Genomic DNA, 20371 nt, shown 5'->3' on the forward strand with positions numbered 1-20371 from the left:
AGTTCAAATCCTAGGACTGGCCAAAACAACAAAAAGGAATTATGTTCTTGAACTCTTATAGCATACTAGGTATGTTTGTTAATAAACTAATGACATCCAGATACCAGTGGTTCATACCTGTAATCCTAGCTATTCAAAAGGCTGAGATATGAAGATGGAAGTTTGAAACCAATCCAGGGAAATGTCTGTGAGGCTCTTATTTCCAATCAGTCAGCAAAAAGCTAAAGCAGAGGTGTGGATCAAGTGGTAGAAAGACAGCCCGGAGTGAAAAAGTCAAGCAAGACCGTAAGACTCTGTGTAATTTTTGGTGAGTGCATACACACACACAGAAAAATAATTATTTTTACTTTGGATAGAAGTGTGGCCTAGTGATGGAGTGCTTACCTAGTATACATGAAACCTTGGGTTTGATTCCTTGGTACCACATGCATAGAAAAAGCATGGGTTCAAGTGGTAGAGCACTACTAGCCTTGAGAAAACTCAGGCCCCGAGTTTAAGTTCCAGGACTGGCAAAAAACAAATTCTATTTTGTCTATAAGGTTGACAAACTTTAATTTCTAATAGGTGTAAGAATTTAGGAACAAATATTCCAGTGCTACTAAGAGTGTAAGATAGCAGGATTTTCTAAGGGAAGTTGGAAATGTGTGTCAAAAGCCTTAGAAATGTGTACAACCCAGAAATTATCTCTCTAGAAAATGTATCCTAAGAAAGCAATCAGAGATTAAAAACAACTATTTGATAATATTAGATTGCTAAAGTAATTAGATGCTTAATTTTCCAGCCAGGATGCACTGAGTTATTCATACAGCAGTACCCATTAATGCCTAAAAGAAGCAGAAAGAAGAAGTTTAAGTGGAGAGCCCAACCAGGACCAGCAGAGAGGCAATTCATTCCTTTAGAGTCTTCACACAGAAAACATGGTCCATCTTAACTAAGAGTTTTCATTGATGAGAACAAAACACACTGGAATTGAGTTGCTGTGATTACTAAGGCAGGATATTATAGCATGGTACTAAGGTTTGGAGTTCTATACTTCACACTGTCCCTTATACAGCATTTCTAAACAACAGTGTGTTCTTTATTTTTGTTTTTAAAGTTCTAATAAGTACTTAATTTAGTTTTTTTTGCCAATCCTGGGGTTTGAACTCAGGGCCTAGGCACTGTCCTTGGGTTTTCTCAAGGCTAGCATTCTACCACTTGAACCACAACACGACTTCTGGCTTTTTCTGTGTATGTAGAACTAAGGAATCACACCCAGGGCTTCATATGTGGTAGGCAAGTACTCTACCATTAGGCCATGATCCTGTCCCCCTATTAACTCTTTCTATAGAAACTGCCATGTCCGTGGACATCTCGCGCTCATCACTGCAATAACCTCCCACCTTATCTGCATTGTCCTTATACCTCCATATTGCAGTAGGGACATTCTACTTTGTTTTAAGACAATGTCTTGCTATGTAGCCCAAGCTGGCCCTAAACTCATTACCTTTTGCCTGGGATTTCAGGCATGCACCATCACATCTGGTACCACTCTTGAACACAGCCTGTGAGCTTCAGGTTACATCATAAGCTTGATCCCAAATGCTTCTCAGTTTCTCTTTCATCTTTCGCTCTAGTCCAATTTTTACCTCCAGCTTTTCTAGATCATCATCTACCTCTCAGTTCACAAGCTCTCCCATGAATTCATTCTTTTGCCCTCCCTGCTCACTATCACCTCCATCCTCACTTCACTTTCGAAAAACTTGTTTTCCAGAGCCCATGCTTTCTTTAAGGAAATCATCCCTTGACAAGCTCTTTCCAGCAATTCCTTCAAGTGCTACCCAGCCAGCCAATCTATCTTTCTGGGAATTATCCAAAATGTATCCTTTTCTTTGGAATTCCTATAAGAAACTCAGACATTCTTGCTTTTTAGTGTAGTGTTTCAGATGTAATAACAATCTAAACAACCATGGAGATACTATCTTCCCTTCACACCATCTCAGCTACCATTTTCATGGGGAACCATTTCCCCCAGCCTCCTGCACTCTTCTAGATTATAACCTCCAGAAGTTCACAAATCTGTCTGCTTTTCTTACTATTGAAGCTTCATTGTCTATCACAATTATAGAATAGCAGAACAACTTAGTAACTACTAATCAATGCATGAATTTTATCTTTCTTAATATCATTTATTACTTAGTAACTACCAAGCATTGTATGAATCTAATTTTCCTTTAAATCATTTACTCTTCCTATTCACCCCACATCCTGTTGAGAACCCACACACAAGGATCATAGATACTTTCCAAAACTCTCCAAAAGTGGCTTTTTAGGTTAAAAAAATATCTTAGGAATGTAGCTACACTAAGGTCCTTTGAAAATATAGACAAGCCAGGTTTGGTGGCTCATGCCTGTAATCCTAGCTACTCAGAAGGCTGAGATCTGAGGATTGCAGTTCAAAGGCAGCCGGGCACCGAAGTCCATAAGATTCTTACCTCCAATTAACCATCAGAAAACTGAAAGTGGCGCTGTGGCTCAAGAGTTAGAGTGGTGGCCTTGAGCTGAAGAGCTCAGGGACAGCACCAGGCCCAGAGTTCAAGCCCTATGACCCACAAAAACAAAGAAAGAAAAGAAAACATAGACAATTCCTGTTTGCATGGAATATGTAAAATATGTTTGTCATTTGATTTATATTTTAACCTGGACTTAATGTCTTGTTACTTTCTGCATTTTAAATGGGCAATAAGGTATTAGAAAATGAAAAGAATCAATAAACTCATAGTTCTACTTGACAAATAGTTAGAAAACACTTCCAAACTACCAATGCAATAAAAGGAAGGGAAGTAGGGGAGATGGGGAGACAGTTTTAAAGATTAGGTCAAAATCATGCTAAGTTAAAAAAATAATGAAAATTAATAGTAAATAATGAAGCACCCAATTGTACTTGAGGTTAAGAGGGCTATGTGAAAGGCTAGAATCAGTCCCTTTCCTAATAGATTTCAAAGAAATATGAGTCTCTATCATTTTGGTAAATATGACAAAAATCTAGTTCTTCATTTCAAGGACAGAATTAAAAGAACACCTATCTGTCCATAAGTTTTGAATGATATTTTACAGCTGCCTAAATAATTTCTCAGAGTTTAAATGAAGCAATAACTGATTGAGACAGGTGGAGAAAATATAAAGCACTGAACACCTACCGGTTGAAGCAGAAAAGATGAAGAGATGTGATTCAGAGCCTTGGGATAATTGTGCAGATGTGAACCTGCTATCATGGCTCCTTCCTCTTTTCTAGTTATTTTGTAAAAGTAGCAAATGAGTGAACGGAAATATTTTTTTCATATATTTTTTATTATAATTAATAGAAGGGTTACATGATATTTGCCAGATAGATGGTGCATTAATTCCCATACATTGATACCCTTTCACATGTCTTGATCCCCATTTCCCTCCCCCCCGGAAATATTTCTTTTTTTTTTTTGCCGGGCTTGGGCTTGGGCTCAGGGCCTGAGCACTGTCCTTGGACTTTCTCAAGGCTAGAGCTCTACCACTTGAGTCTCAGCACCACTTCCAGCTTTTTTCTATGTATGTGGTACCAAGGAATCGAACCCGGGTATTCGTGCATGCTAGGCAAGCACTCTACCACTAGGCCAAACTCCCAGCCCCCCCCGGAAATATTTCTTAAATATGTTTTTAAAATATTGATTGTTCCTGAACAATCAGTGAATCCTGGTTTCCTCTAATCCTAAATGCAAATCCTATTTGGCACATAGTGGAATACTATACACAAAATACAATTGAGACAGGAATACAAAAAAAAAGAAAGACAAATATGAGATTGGCTAGAACATCATGCATATACATGTACACCCTCGCACATATATACATATATATATATATATACGATCATTAAATCAGTTAAATCTAATTCCCAATGAACAGAGAAATATGACTTGACAGGCAATCTTGGAAAAAATTTAAAAATAATGAAAAAGGGAGGCATGGTTTCTGATTAATTAAGCTATAGAAAGCCTTTCATACTTTTATAATCTATTAAGATCAAGTTGTTCTTAAGTGAAAGGATACTACAACTCTTAAAAGCCAGTCTCCTCTAGATTATAGCTGATTTATTATACCGTTCACAATATGTGTGTTAGGTGCTGATTTGTTTAAGAAACTGTAATAGATGTTGGGGATACAGCAGGGAATAAAATGAGCTAATAAAAACAAATCAGGGCTGGGAGTTTGGCCTAGTGGTAGAGTGCTTGCCTAGAATGCACAAAGACCCGGTTCAATTCCTCAGTACCACATACATAGAAAAAAGCTGGAAGTGGTACTGAGGCTCAAGTGGTAGAGCCCTAGCCTTGAGAAGTCCAAGGACAGTGCTCAAGCCCTGATGAGTTCAAGTCCAGGACTGGCAAAAAAAAAAAAAAGAAAAAGAAAAGAAAGAAAGAAAATTGACATTTGTTGGATCAGATGTTTTTCATAAATGATCTCATTTCATTTGTTAACCCACCTATGAAATAATATTTGACTCAGTTTTTTTAAGTGTCAGCGTTTATTATGTTATTATGACCTTAATTTGATTTCATCTACCTACCAATGACTTCTAATACAGACAAAATAATAAAATATGAAATGTGTTCTATAATACATAGAAATACATAGTATAGAAATACGATATGATATATAAGTATATATCATATATAAATATATATGTTACATATAAATATATCTTTTTTAAGTTTATTTTTTCTTCTTTCATATATTTTTAATTGTAATTAATAGAGGGGTTACATTATATTCACCATATAGAAGGTACATTACTTCACATACATTGATATCCTTTCTCATGTCTTGGTCCCCATTTCCCTCCCCCCCTCCCTTGACTCAGTTTTTAAAGAAAGATGTAAAGTCCCTGAGAATTTAAAAATATTTAAAGCTGAGCTCAGTGGCTCACGTATGTAATCCTCGCTACTCAGGAGGCTGAAATCTGAGGATCAAGGTTTAGTTTTTCTCTTAATAGAAAATGTAAATGATTGTATACATATGTAAATATTTTCATAGGGCAAATTCTTAGAAATAATGTCTGGATCTTCGTAATCTATTCCTATCACATTGTATGATCACTGAACAGATTTGTATTTTCACTAACTCACTGCTTCTGTAGACTATATCAATACTAAAATATTGTATTTTAAAATGGTTTTTAAAATAAGAATTAAACAATGGAAATAATGCTTAAGACACATTTTACTCATGAACTGATATATTGAATTAAAACACTCCTAAAACAACTACTTAAATTTAAAATTTGTAAGGAAAATAGAAAAAAACTCAAATAAGGATCTTCATTTCGATTGTCAATTTAAAAACATTTTTCACACAGAACCAAAAAAACATTTTCACAATATGATAAATGTGCTTGTCCTATCATTACCACTACTTCTATTTCCGGTCTTTTTTAAAAATGTTTTTTAAATGTCAATTATGTAAGGCTTTAATTAATAACTTCTTAATACTCTATGTTCATTTTTTTAATACAGATTTCCTTTCTTTCACTGGAATTCTTTGAGAATAATATTTTGTATTTGCTAAACATGTTACAAATATTTTCCCCAAAACTATCATTTTAACTTTCTTCACCTACAGAATTTGTTATTTAAGTTAATTGGTCAACGTCTGGATTTTATATTGTTTTAGAAAATCCTTTTCACACCCCTCTATAAAAATAATCTTCTATGAACATTTTCCCCTGTTTATAATTTTAGTCTGTCTGGAACTTATTTTTGTATGTGGTATGTGAAAAAGAAGTACAAACATTTCTTTCCAAAGGGAAACATTTCCAAAATTGAATCTAAAATAATCAATTATTTGTTATTTGAAACATCCATTTATGATACACTAATACTGGGATGCTTTTGGACTTTGTAGTATTTATTATGTTCCATTCCTTGTTCTGTTATTTATGTTTTCTTCTTATTCTAGTACCACACTGTTTTTGTCATGATATTTCTTCCTCTCTCTCTCTTGCTCTTTCTTATTTTCCTTCCTTCATTTCTTCCTTACTCTCTTTCTCTCTCCCTTTCTTTCTTTTCTTCCTTCCTTCCTTCCTCTTTCTTTCTTTCTTTCTTTCTTTCTTTCTTTCTTTCTTTCTTTCTTTCTTTCTTTCTTTCCTTCATTTTATTTCTTCTTTTCTTTTCTTTTCTTTTCTTTTGTAGTACTGAAGCTTGTCCTCAGGGCCTGGACAATGTGCATTACCTTTCTCTCCAGGCCTGTGCTCTGCACTTGATCCATAGCTCTATGTCTAGCTTTTGGTAGTGAAATGGAGATAAGAGTTTCCTGGACTTGCATGGTTTGGGGACCATGATCTTCGAATCTCAGTGCTGAGCTGTCCTTTTATCTTTATGCTAAATATTGTGACCTCTACAATACAGAATCAGACTATGAAGTTAATAGTCTAATTTTAGAGAATGTTCATTTCCTCTTATCCACACATTTTAGGATTAGTTACCAAGATAAGGAAAAAAAAATGGCAATTTGATTTGAAAGACTGCTATGGGTGATTCAGGGATTACTATTTATGAACCCAACACTTTACCATACTGAAATCATACATGAGACTGTTCAGATGGCAACATGATGCTTCTCTATTTTTCAAATCACGTAAACTCCTTCAATTACACTTTGAAATGACATTACGGTAAATCTTGAGCATTGTGTTCTTTCTTCAAGGTATGATCCATACTTGTGTAAATCAGTGTTGGAGTGGTTGAGATTTTCGACCTCCATTGCATTTCGCTGTCTATCTTGTATCTCCACGTACGTCATACCCTTGTGCTCAGTCAGCCATGTACCACCGTGGTAGCCCTCTCATACTAGCTCCTCAACAACCCAAATCCTGATTTTCTTTTGGGAGCAGCAATGTGTTTGTTCCCAGTGGATAAATCAGAAGTGTTCTAAGTCACTGTGGCAGTCTAAACAATTGTGTCTTTTGCTACATGTGCCCATTCCCTTGACACATAGCTTTATGAAATATGGGATGAGAGAAATTCTGACAATGGCTATTTCTCAGTTCAACAAAGCTCTTTTTCTTGCCATTCTTTTTTCCTATTTTCAACGTGATTTGACAGCCATGTTGTCTGCTTGGACTAGCTACACCACAGGCCCCAGCTATGAAGGTGCATAGCCAACTCTAAGTTACAAAAACCAGGCAGAATCTCAAGTGTTGGGGTCCTTGAAGACACTAGTGAACCCCTGAGCACACTGGTAAATAGTCTTCTCCAGGTTCCTTTTTAAGAAAATTGGGTTTAAATTTTGGTTAATTCAGCTTCTCTAACAGTAACTGAAGGCATCTAAACCTATTAAGATAGTACTGACAAAGCTAAGCACTGTGGTTCATGCCTGTAATCCTAGCTACTCAGGAGGCTGATATCTGAGGATTACAGTTTGAAGCCAGTCAGGGTAGGAAACTCCATAAAATTCTTGTCTCCAATTAACTAGCATTACTTGAGATAGATTCTTACATAGTTCATTTTGCCCAAGTTGGCCTTGAAACACCATCTTTTAACCTCCATAGGCCAAGTTGCTGGAATGGTAAACCTTCACACACAGCAAGAAAGGACTTTTTTTTTCCCCAGACCTAGGGCTTGAATCAGGGCCTGGGCACTGTCTTGAGCTTTCTTGAAACTGTTATTCTACCACTTGAGCCACACCACCACTTCTGGCTTTTTCTGGGTATATGATACTGAGGAATCAAACTTTGGGCATGCTAGGCAAGCACTCTACCAGTAGGCCACACTCCCAATCCTAAGAAAGGACTTTTTAAATGGTTTTGTAATAATTTAGGAAATAATTGTTAGATTTCAACTTTACATCACATATCAAATAAGGTCTATGAAGATTTGTAGAGTGGGAAAATAAAATTAGAATTAATTGAAAACCAAATTGAGGACTGGCTATTCTATTAGGGCTTTCCTATAGTTAACCTCTGGTAGAAAGTATAATGAAATAATGGGTGACTTTAAATTTATATACAAAAAATTTAACTGGGAATGAAGATATGAGTCAGTGTGAAGTCATTTACCTACTTATCTAGTCTTCAGAAAACTGAGTTTGAAATCTAGCAGCACAAAATCAATTAATTAGTTAACTAATTCATTAATTAGCTTTTGTGTCTCAGGAAGCACTATTCAATTAAAAACAAAGAAAGAACTTAGGAAAACATTTCATTATGCATTATAAGTATAATAACTTTTTTTAGAATGTGGTTCTGGGTATCAAACCCAGAACATCACACATGCTGGGTAAATTTTCTACCACCAGCCACCTCCCTGCCCCAAATTAATATCCTTAGATTAAAAAGCACATCCCAAGTAATGTGAAGACACACACATCCTATCAATACCAAAAGAAAGTCAGCAAATAACAAAGGGAAAAATACAGAGGAAACAGTTAATGGTCGCTTTGTGTTTGGAGACTATAGATGAGTCTCGTTTTTTAAAGGATTTTTGTTAAATTTGTTACTATATATATTTACTGTGTCATCAGAAAACATATATAAAAAATAAAATAAAGTAAAAAAAGAAAACATATATAAATAGATGCATAATATATATGTGTGTACATGCATTTATACATGCACGCATAGATATATACATACATACATGCCACAAACCATGTTCTTAGACTGTACTGTGAGTTTGTTATACTTGATGAGGAAAGATGGCACTACTATGAAACAAAAGTTCTGAACTGGAATCCAAGCTGAATGGGTTAAAAACAAATCCTGAAGCTTGGTTTCTCCAAATATATGTTGGGAAATCATTCTCCTGGTACACATTGTGGTGAAGAATTATTTAAAGTATAGACATGGAATGCATTGTGAAGAGCATTGTCAAATTTCGGAGATGCCCAGGACTGACCTGGTATAGCATTAGGGCTTGTCCCAAATTAAAAGCAGAATCAGTGCATCTGCTTTTTACAAATACAACATTGCTTTGTCTGATGACAGATAGGTTGTTCAGGTGACAGTTGACTGGAAGTGTCTTGAAGTTTGCTATGGCCTCAGGGAATGGAACAGGATCACTATCATCTATTCTTCTACCTCAGCAAATGCTTCATCTCTCAGTTCTAGTGTTCATGGAGTTAATTTAATTACCAATTTGATACTATAATCTCATATTCATGGCATTCAAATAAATTCCTGACTAATATCACATGCTGTGCTCTAGAGTAAGTCAAACAAGAACACTGGCCAACCTTTTTCAATAATAGAAATAATTCCTCTGTGAGTGCTTCAGGATACAGAGTAAATCCAGAAGGGCCAGAAGAAGAAGCAATTTTTCTTTCATGTAATACCTGGTATGCAGAAAAAGCTATGTCTCCCCATTGAGATCTCTATATGACATAAAAACTAGTATTGTCATCTTCCACATGAAAACTATATGCTCTCCTTTGTCCCTCTTGATCCTAAGTTTATTTAAGAAAAAACCACTGTAGACTGTAAGATGAGAAAAAAATAAACGGAGGCAAATAACAGTTCTCAATAATAAAATGTTGATATATGAAGAATACAATGAACTATTCCCTGTCCCTCAGAGATTAAGGAAATATGCAATGAGTTAAAAATCATGAAAATAATGTAAATGAGTATATAAGAAATATGTATGGGTTTACTAAGCCTCTGCTAAAGTATAGTACCTAATTTTTGGGACTCCAAGGAAGGAAGGAAGGAAGGAAGGAAGGAGAAGGGAGAAAGAAAGAAAGGCCTTGTTTGTTAAACAGGACATTTGAAATATGATGTAAAAATCAATGCTGATAAAAATCCAAAAAAAAGAAAGAAGGAAGGAGGGAGGGAGGGAAGGAAAGAAGGAAAGAAGAAAGGGACAGGAGAAGAGAAAGGAAGGCAAGAACACTCAAGAAAATCTTTCAGGTGCAGGTAGGCAAATTGGATGCCATGGGAATAGGCATGAAGAGGGATGGAGTGATTCTGGATTTAAGCTTCTTTTTATAACTTGATGTGAAGCTCTGGGCAAATCACTTTTCCTTAAGACCATTTTGTCATCTGGAATAAATCAGTGGTTTCCAACTTGTGCTCCAGCCAAGCACTGCTAACCAGAAGCTAGACAATTGGACAGTGCCGCTCTATACAAATCACGGACAAATGAAAGGAAGCACAATGCTCCCTTGGTTTTAATTTATTGATAATTATAATAATAATTGCTTCACAGTATGGGTTTTTCTAAGTAGAGCCAATTGCTTCTGGTTTTCAGATATTATAAAGTTTTCTTGATTTTAAGATTTTTTTTCCTTCCATTTTCCCTACTATCATGTCTCATAGCTGTACTCTAGCAAATGACAAAGTAAATTAATAAGCCACAAGTGAGATTATAACTTAGGTACTATTAATAACACTTAAGTTTTAGAAATGTTTAATGATTATTGTTGACCTTTTTAAGTAGTAATGGACTTCTAAAAAAATCATGGATAGATCATTTGTGAAAACTAAATCTAAAATGATACATGTATTCATGAATATATACATATGTGTATACTCATATAAAATCATGCTAGATAATCATCTTATATAATCATTATATTTGTATATGCAAATAATTCTAATTAGGGGGCTGGTAAGGGAGACAAAGAAGGGGAAAAAGAAAGATGGGGAGTAAATAGCCTCAAAATACATTGCCACTAATTATGAAAAAAATCACATCTACATATCCTGGTTTTGGTACATTTGATTAATACATTTTTTTTTAGTTTAAGTAGTTGTACAAAATAATTGCTATTGAACTAAGCAACTTATGAATACAATATATGTTGCTCCATTAGAAAGAATGACATTGCACCATTGGTAAAGAAATGGAAAGACCTGGAGAAAACTATACTTCTCTTGATCTTTCTTGCTTCATCTGTGCTGCCTTACAGTAAAGGCTATGTAACTCACACTAGTCTACAGTTATAGAATCCTGTCTTTCCTTCATTTCCTTCCTCTTTCTTTCCTTCCTTCCCTCCTTCATCCCTCCTTCCTTCTTATCCTCTTTACCTCCCTCTGTCCCTTCCCTTATTCCTTCCTTTTCTCCTTCCTCCCCCCCCCAACTTTCTCCTTCACCCTCTCCCTCTCCCTCTCTCTGCCTAGGATGGGATCTAGGGTTTCACACGTGCTAGGTAAGCACTAAACTATGGAGGTAGACCACCCCTAGCACTGCCCCACCACCGTGATCCTTACAGATATTTTATGATACCTTCTCTTAGCAATTGTACAAGTAGTTGATTTCCCTTTTATACATGTGAAACCTCATGCAGAGAGCCATTAAGGATTGCTTCAAGACTTTGTTGAAGGTCATCAGGAAAGAAAACAGGAGTTTGAACTTGAGATGTCCAGTACTAGATTGGTTTTTGTCTTTGTTCTGAACGAATACATTTGTTTTTCCTAAGTGAATTCTCACCTTACACTGTTCTTGTCAGTGAGCAAAATTTTAGGGTAAACAGAAAGCTACTAAAGTAACTAGTTTTGTATTCCAGACATTTAAAACATCACAGTGAGTAGGTCTCATGAAACACTGTATGTACTTAACTTGCTGAGAAACCCAACCTCAGCCCAGTAAATAGGAGAGAGTATGGATGGAATCTCCGCAAGGAAGAGGAGCTAGGGAGCCATTTTCAAGAGACCAGTTTCAAGCTTGTGGTTTGCAAATGCAAAGTCAAGTGAATCTGTGGGAGCATATTCTATTCTAGATGCTGAAGTCAGTCAAATGTGCTTGGAGAGTTCAGTGAATTTATGTAAGGATTCCAGGGTGGCTTTTAGCTGGACATTGATGTCAAAGACTCTCATCACAGTGCTTGGAAAGTGGAGACAGGGGGAACTTGAGTTCAAGGCTATCCTGGGCTACAGAGTAATGCCAGGATAGTCTGCTAGTCTGGGGAAATACAATATGATCTGCCTCAAAAATTAAAAAGAAAGCAGCAAAAAAAGGTATGTGTGCTTGAAAACAAAGACTATTAACTTACAGTTAAGGTTTCATTCACGAGTTAGACTAACATTTGATACGATCAGTCTTGATCATGTAGGAGACATTTTGTATTATTAAACTTTATTTTCAAGCCCTAAATTTTTTTTTCTTTCTAATCGCAGACAAGTTCACTGGAAAAACATGAAATGCCAAACATTTTGAAACTGTTCAAACTCACCAGTAGAGAATTATAGTGTCTATTTTTCCACATCTCAAAGAGCTGGGAGTTGTATATGTTCTTAACCATGTAGAAATACAAATATTCATAAATAAGCATATGTATATATAATATTCAATTTTAAAGAGCATTGACTTTCAATTTTGTAACTGATGAAGCTAAACTTTTTTTTAATAACTGGCCATTAATGATTTTATCTCAAGAATATTGGGTAATACTTTTTGAGATTAAGATTACCAAATATAAGAATAGGAATTTGGGGTTAGAGACATGGCTCCATTGGTAGAGCATTAGTCAATGAGTGAAGTATTAGGTACTGAGTTTGAGTCTCTGTCTCAATCCTGAAAAAGAAAAAAAGAAAAAAGAAAAGAATAGGAATTACAAGTCCCATATCATTAAGTTTAGAAGAGGAGACATTAAATCATTTTGGTCTCCAATGTCTTAAATTTCCTTTTCTACTTAAATTCATAATGATTATTTGAAACTTCATTCTATTTTTCTCTGTAAAAATCAAATAAGAAATATTTATATGGCAAACAGTCACTATACTATTATTTCATTACTCAATACATTCTTTGTAACATGTTTGTAGTAGTCAGATACATAAAACTAGGTTTTATCACTTAACTTCAATTTTTTAAAATACTTTTAAATGTAACAGGCTATTTTAACAAAGCACCAAGTTCTAGCACACATACATGGGTATAGATCACTGTATATAACTACATAATTCATATTGCATATATACATTCCACACTTTCTAAATTTTTTTGTAATGAGAAGTGAACTTACTATGAACACAATGACTTTTTTTCAGAGTAAATTTTTAGGCATGAATTAGCGAAAAATAAGCCTATAATCATAATTTTTATCTAAATTTCTTACCTAACAATAGGCTACTTTTCAATTAATTACAAAAATCTCATAAACAAATTAAAACTGTTCATAAACCATAAAGAGAACATATTGCCATCTACCTAGATTCAAGGGACAAGAAATATGAACACTTTGAGGTTCTGACTATATATTATTAAATTGAGTTTAAAAGACTTGCTCTCATTGTTAATTTCTATCAAGAATATATAAGAAATGGCTTAATTTTTCTCATGCTCTCTCTCTCTCTCTCTCTCTCTCTCTCTCTCTCTCTCATACACACACACACACACACACACACACACACACACACACACACACAAAATTCTAGCAGCAGCACTTTCTTCTTCATTTCTCTCACTGAACCTTAGCACATACTCTGTCAACCTGTTTGGTTTGTTTTTGGTTTGAACTCGGAGACTTGTACTCAGAAGGAAGGCACTTTGCATTTGAGCCACACCTCTAGCTCTTATTAGCATTTTTTAAGTCAAAACACCTTTTTTAATTTTTAGAATTTGATTACTATCATTTGTCTTGCTATACGTTGAATGCATGACAGCTGGTCATGTGGCTCATTCCTGTAAGCCTTAGCTATGTGGGAGATGGAGCTCTGAAAATCATGGCACAAGGCCAGCTCAGGCAAATAGCTTGAGTTTCCCATCTCAATAACTAAAAAGCTGGGTATGGTGGTGTACCTATCATCTCACATTTGTAACAAGGGTAAGACTCCAGGCCAGCTTGGGTAAAAATTAAGATTTTATTTTAAAAAGTAATGACAGCCAAAAGGGCCCAAGTAAGTGATAGGCAATCCACATTGTAAGCCAAGTTCAAACCCCCATACTACAGATAAAAAGAAAAAGTAGGATAAAAGCACTTGAACATAGATGTATGGTAGTTATTGCTTTTAATAAAGTTCCATTTTGTTTTGTTTTATTTTATTTTATTTTATTTTATTTGCCAGTCCTGGGCTTGAGCTCAGGATCTGAGCACTGTCCTTGGACTTTCTCAAGGCTACAGCTCTACCACTTGAGCCTCAGCACCAATTCCAGCTTTTTCCTATGTATGTGGTACCTAGGAATTGAACCCAGGTCTTCGTGCATGCTAGGAAAGCACTCTACCACTAGGCCAAACTCCCGGCACATTTTATTTTATTTTTTGAGACAAAGTCTCACTATATAGATCAGGATGCCTTGCATTCTCAATCTTCTTGTCTTGGCTTCCTGAATGCTGAGATTACAGGCATGCATCATCACACCTGGTTTTACTGCTTAAAAATTTATTTAAAGGGGCCGGGAGTTTGGCCTAGTGGTTAAAGTGCTTGCCTAGCATTCATGAAGACCTGGGTTCGATTCCTCGGTACCACATACATAGAAAAAAGCCGGAAGTGGTGCCGAGGCGCAAGTGGTAGAGCTCTAGCCTTGAGAAAGTCCAAGGACAGTGCCCAGGCCCTGAGCTCAAGCCCAGGACTGGCAAAAAAAAAAAAAAATATTTAAAACACACACACACACACACAGCAAGTAATCATACAAGTGATATGGAAATGGGTTTAAAAAAAAAAGTCCTGCAGGTGGTATAAAAATGATAACTGGAGATACTGCCTTGTAGATGTAGATGTTAGGGCTGCCAGACCCATAGTCTAACCAAACAGCTCTCCAGGCTTCAGTTGATTCTAAGAAATAGGAAGCTAGTCTTTCTGCTAAAGGGGAAGCCTCTATATGAGAGCAAACTTTCAACAGAAGCTTTTCTTCAGAATTGGAATTCATCTCATCATAATTGATGAAAAGGTTGCTAGCAATTTATTAATACATTCATTGACTATTGAGTATTGAACTCTGGAGCTCTACCACTGAGCTGTACCCTCAGCTCCTATTTTCTCTTACTCTTTGAGTAAGAATGTCATACTGAAGTCTGAGTGAAGGCATGATAAAGACTTTTTGATGAATTCTGAAGCAGTTACTTCAACAAAATATTACTCCTGGATAACTTAATCATAGGAACAGAATTGCTCCAATTAGTCAGATTCTCCTCATTGACCAATTTCCTGTATTTCTCTTGATTATGAGAAAAAAACAAAAGGAAAGTGGTATAACCAAGAAATGTGATTTGGAATGGGAAGGCAGTACATCAAAATTGTGACTCATAGTGGGCTCCAGTGGGTCATAGTTGTAATCCAAACTTACTAGGGGTCTGAGATCTAAAAACACCAGTTCAAAGCCAGCACAAGCAGAAAAGTTTGTGAGACTCTTCAATTAATAAGCAAAATTCTGGGAGTACAACATGTAGCTCAAGTGGAAGATGCTAAGGGCCCTGAGTTCAAATCCCACTATTGGCATATTAAAAAATCGGGGTTCCTCTCATTCCTGACTGTATTTTGAGCACTCAGCTCTAAGTGTAGCATGTCAATGCGAAACCAGTACCCAGTGGTTGAATGCTCTTACTGCTTGCTATCTCAGAGTATCTACTGTGATAGAACTGTAAATTTAACTTCTACCTATGGGAAAAAGACTTCCTTTTGAATTTAAGAATAGTACCATTGAAACACCTTCAGTATCCAAAGGCATATATACAAAGACTCATACAGACTCAGTTTAATATAAGTTATTACAGTCTTTCTTCTACTGAGAGCTGCTCGGGATCAGGACTCATCTACCTTTGTCTTCTTTTTGTGGTTCCTTCTTCCTACGAATGAGCATTTGTCAACTAGATGCACCTATTTGCATATGGATTATAAGAAAATATATTGATTTTTCTACATGAGATGCGAAAGGAAGGATGTTGTCTTGGTATTTGAAAGGATCATAATTTTCAGTTTGAAGTTTTCAGAAAGCTTTTGTGAAGTCTGAGTAGTTTCCAACAAGAGTAATATTTTCAAGAATTAAAAATAATCTATTGTGAAATCACAAACTAAAACAGGAAAAAGATATTGATTTTTTTTTTAATCCAGAGGTTCCCATAGTCAGGGAAATGCCAGCAAGAGGTGTATTAACAATATGGTTAAATGCTTAAGGATGGAATAATTAAGATTTTTTTGAAAAAGTCATAATCTCTATTCACCTATTCTTTGTTGTGTTAAAATCATCAGCTTGAGCAATTTTCCAGCTGGAATTTGGAAAGAGGAGCTATCAAGAGCATTATTACTCTTTCTTTTTGGTATAGTTTCCAGGAAGCAGGAGATGTTTCTCAACATTTCCTTTTTCATCTGATAGAATAAACTGTAAATATTGAAACAATGACTTCAGAGTAGCTATCCACTCTTGCTTAAGTGGAAATTTTATCTTTTTCACATAATCTCCCCCATTCCCCCATGAGTCTTCCTGAAGGTTTGGTAACAGCCCTCTCTCCTTCCATAAACACTTTTTTCTTAACACACTTAGATGCCTTCTTTTTTCTAAGGCTCCAACAACCAAAATAACTTGGGGATGATCTTCATACCACTACTGTCCCATAGCCTGGGTCACTCTGGTTATAGAATTTTATTATTTCCTAGACGAAAATGGCCAGATTTATTATTGTATCAGTGCTCATAAAGTCACACTTTGATGAGCCATAATTTCTCTTTATGAAGACTCTGTGTGCCAGTCACCCGTGATAAGAGAGAAGAAAAGTCCAGACTTTCAATCATATTCTTATTCCTTGGAATAGTAATAAAGTTTTGAGATCCCATGGGGCTGGGGGCCAGGACAAGAGAAATAACGACTTGGGGGTATCATAATAAACAGTAAATTTCAGGAATCAACATGTCCCTGCAATCTTCCCGTTGCTGGCTGTGAATCAATCAATCAACCCATTTAAAAAAAAATGCTTTAACGTAAAATTAACCCTCCTGATGGAGAACCCATCAACTTGGCTTTGCCTTTGTGAATATTTTTTAAAGGAATGAAACAACCAGCGGTGTGAACTTTCTCCTACTCATCTAAATGACCTGCTAATGGCAAAGCCTAATTAGGTGACTTAAATGCCAAGTTTATTAAGGTTTTCACTAAAACCCTCACCACAATTCGGTCTTGGCTTTGAATGCATCTACGTTGTTTCCCTTATTATTGGAGAAATCATCTCCCATAAAACCTAACCACTCAATCCCCCCCCCCCCCCACACACACACATGATCACCACCACCACTTCTCTTCGGTTTAAGGTCTTTGGAATCTGGGGAATTCTTCCAAGTCCAGAGATCAGCATGGATCTTTCCAGCCTAGACACTTAGAAAAAGCCAGGCTCTGCCCAAGGCCGTCTTGGCAGTAGTTTGGCTCCTGGCACTTTGGAAAGCCAGCGTTGCTCCTTCACCCCAAGAGCACGAAGGCTGGTGCTGGGAAGCTCATCCCCGGGCTCGGTCCTCGGGGTGGACCCTAGCCATGACCCCTTCCCCCGCCCCCCAGCCACCCCACCCCCCCGAGGACCGGAGCCACCAGCTCCCCGTGCGCGTCTGGATCTCCACGCTGTCTTTGTCCCTTCTAGACGTGGAAGCTTGGAGAGGAGGTTTGGTTTCCAAGGATTGGAGCGTTGGAAGGGCGGGGCCATCCCCAAGTCCATCTCCCCCCCCCCCTTTTTTTTTGTCCGCTCCTCCTGGGACGGGAGGGTGGAACCAGGATCCCCCCGCGGCCGGTTCGGGAGCTCTGCTGTGTCTCGGTCGTCCGAGGTGAGTGTGGAAAGGGCGGCAGCCCGTTTAATTGTCGCGCGCCAGGTTAATGTGTGGAGTTCACGGCGGTCGCTGCGCCGAGCGGCGGCTTCCCCGGCGTCTGCCAAGTGGGTTTACGAGGTCGGAGGCGTGTTGGGGCGCGCTCTCCCGAAAGGCTCCTCCCCGGGGCTCGCTCCCCGGCGGCCCGAGCCGGCGCTGCCCCGCGAGCCCTGGCACCCAGGCTTTCCTCTGACCCCGCCGCCTCTCCCTCTGCCTCCACCCCCACCCCCGACACGCGCGCGCACACACACACACACACACACACACACACACACACACACACTCCCCAGGGGGTGGGCTGGGCAGGGGAGGGGAGAGCGCGACCCCCCCTCTTAGGACTTCCGACCCAAGCCTACCCAGAGTGTGTGTGTGTGTGTGTGTGTTGTGGGGAGGGGGGTATGTTCACGTCGAGGAAGATTTAATCTCAGCCTCCCCCCCACCCCCGCGGTCCTAGGAGCTTTCCACCTGAAATACGATGATTGTTCCCCCCACCACACCACCATTCCCGAGCTTGACACAACCAAGTCAGCTTTTTCTTTCTTTCTTTTAATATTAAAGACAAAGAGGTAAATTATCAGCCGGGACGCTGGAGACCTGGCGCGCTTCCTCTGGTGCCACGAGGAATTGGAGGGGTGGGGGGAGCCGGGAGCGGCGGCAGAGCTCCCTCCACACTCCTGGGGTCCCACTGGGGAGGAGCTGGAGTGTGGGGGGGGAGACACCCGGACTTCCCCCGGTCCCATCCTCGGGCAACCTGGATGAGGGGAGTCCGGACTGTTCTGCACAAAGCAGAGCAGCCTCGGGTCCTCCGGTCCTTTCTTCTTTCTTTAACTCCCCTTTTTCCTTTCGCCTGGCTCCTTTCTCCTCCTGGTTCTTGTCTCCCTGTCCCTCCCCCCCCCCACTTCCCCTCCTTTCTTCTCCGCCGCACGCGTAGGGTCATTTATTTATTTATTTATTTATCTATCACCGCACCCTCCTCCCCGCCCCCCCCCCCCCCCCCCCCGCCATCAACACCCTTTTAGGGCTTTCGGTGCTTTTTCAATGTGAGTAGGAGGAGGAGGAAAGGGCAGGAAGTGTTGACTGGGAGAGGGTGAACCGTGCGTCAGGGTGAGAGATTCTGCCCAGGAATATACAATCTGGTCTCGGATGGGGCGCAGGGGGGAAAGGGGGTGTGGAGAGAAAGAGGGGGAAAAAAAAACAATCTTGGGTGGGGTGAGGGGGGAAAGGAGGATTTTAGATGTGGGGATGAAATCCTGCTATCCGGTATGAACCAACTCGGTGCGCGCCTCCTCCTCCCCTCTTTATTGTACGGATTTACCGGTGTCTGTGTCCGGGCTGTTGGGGAGGGGGGGTGGTTAGAGAGAGGGGAGGGTATTATAAGAGGACCATCTCGCCCGGCTCGTCGGCACGGCGCTTTCACTGGATGCGCGCTCCTCGATGCGAAGAATCCGACCACATCCCTCCCTACCTCCCCACAATCAGACGCGGACAAAAGAAACTTTAATTAAGGTCTGCCCCGAGCGCTGCGTGGCTCTCTCTCCTGAGGCTGTGGATGTCCAACCCGAGGATCGGAGAAATAGAAATGGGACCACCAGCCCGTGCCCTTGAACTTCATTTGCTCCTGATTTGCTGCATTGATTTTTTTTTTGATACTGTTGTCTCCCTCGCTCCCCACCTCCAGCCCCCCCCCCATGCCTCATCAATGCCTTAGGAGACAGTTGACCTGGTGAAAGTGTGTGTGTTGGGGGGGACCCACTCTTTTGGCCAAAAAAAAAAAAAGAGCTAGTTACAAACGATTTGAGGGAAAATTGCACTAAATAAAAATCCAAGGGGTTGAAAAAGCTGCATCTTGGCTCTCGCGTCTTCAACACCATGACACCTTATCATTAGGAGCACTGATTGTTACTTTCCGGGGCTTCAGATGATCAAGCCAGAAAGTGCCACAACGCGGGGCTGGAGGGTGTAAAGTTATTTAAGTAAGCTTTTTTTTTTTTTCCCTCTCTCTCTCTCCTTTTGGTGCGCAGTCAAAACACTTCACAAGTTAGGAAAAGAAAGTGGTGGTTCCGAAGCTTGCAAGGATGGGTTCTAGAAGTAAAACGCACACAGGAGCCTTTCTTTCCGAGGAGCCAGGCAACCTTGTAAGGTGCCAGCCGTGGACAACTTGAGCTGTCTCACTGGGAGATGCACTCACCCCGCAGGCTGGGAAGGAATTAAAAAAAAAAAAAAGCCCCACGTGGTTGATCAGGGCTTTAGACTTGCAACCTCTAGTTTCCCATCTAGGTTCTTTGCATAGATCGGCCTCTAGATGAATGCGCGTTGAAGGACCCCCAGGGGCCGGGCTGGGCGCCCTGGGCTGTGGTGATGATGGTGGGAAGACTCTGAGCTGCAGGCAGGGTCTTCACAGATTCCTCTGCCCGCCAGGGCGATCCGGTGTCTCCCCGGACGCAAACGCGCACGCTTCTTCTGTCCCTGCGGCCGCGCTCCCCGCACCCCCTTCTCCGCAAGTCTTTATTCATCTCTTCTCCCTCCACCCCCCTCCTCCTCTGCCTCCTTCTCCTCCTCCTCTTCCTCCTCCTCCACGGCCGCCACCTCCTCCTCCTTCTCTTGCATCTCACTGGCCTGGCTCTTGTGTTGCTCAGAGTGACAAAA

General features: G+C 39.3%; 1 protein-coding gene across 2 annotated transcripts in view; it reads left to right on the forward strand.

The window, feature by feature from the left end:
* Positions 1-17632: 17632 nt before the first annotated feature.
* Positions 17633-20371, forward strand: part of Znf462 (zinc finger protein 462) — a 143669-nt gene continuing 140930 nt past the window's right edge. For both annotated transcript variants that reach the window (XM_090330385.1, XM_090330386.1), the window contains exon 1: positions 17633-17686. The gene's annotated coding sequence lies outside the window, so the exon portion shown is untranslated. The remainder of the gene's footprint in view (positions 17687-20371) is intronic.

Source organism: Megascapheus bottae, chromosome 3, assembly GCF_031878675.1.
Source record: "Megascapheus bottae isolate mThoBot1 chromosome 3, mThoBot2.hap1, whole genome shotgun sequence".
Taxonomy (NCBI): Eukaryota; Metazoa; Chordata; class Mammalia; order Rodentia; family Geomyidae; genus Megascapheus; species Megascapheus bottae.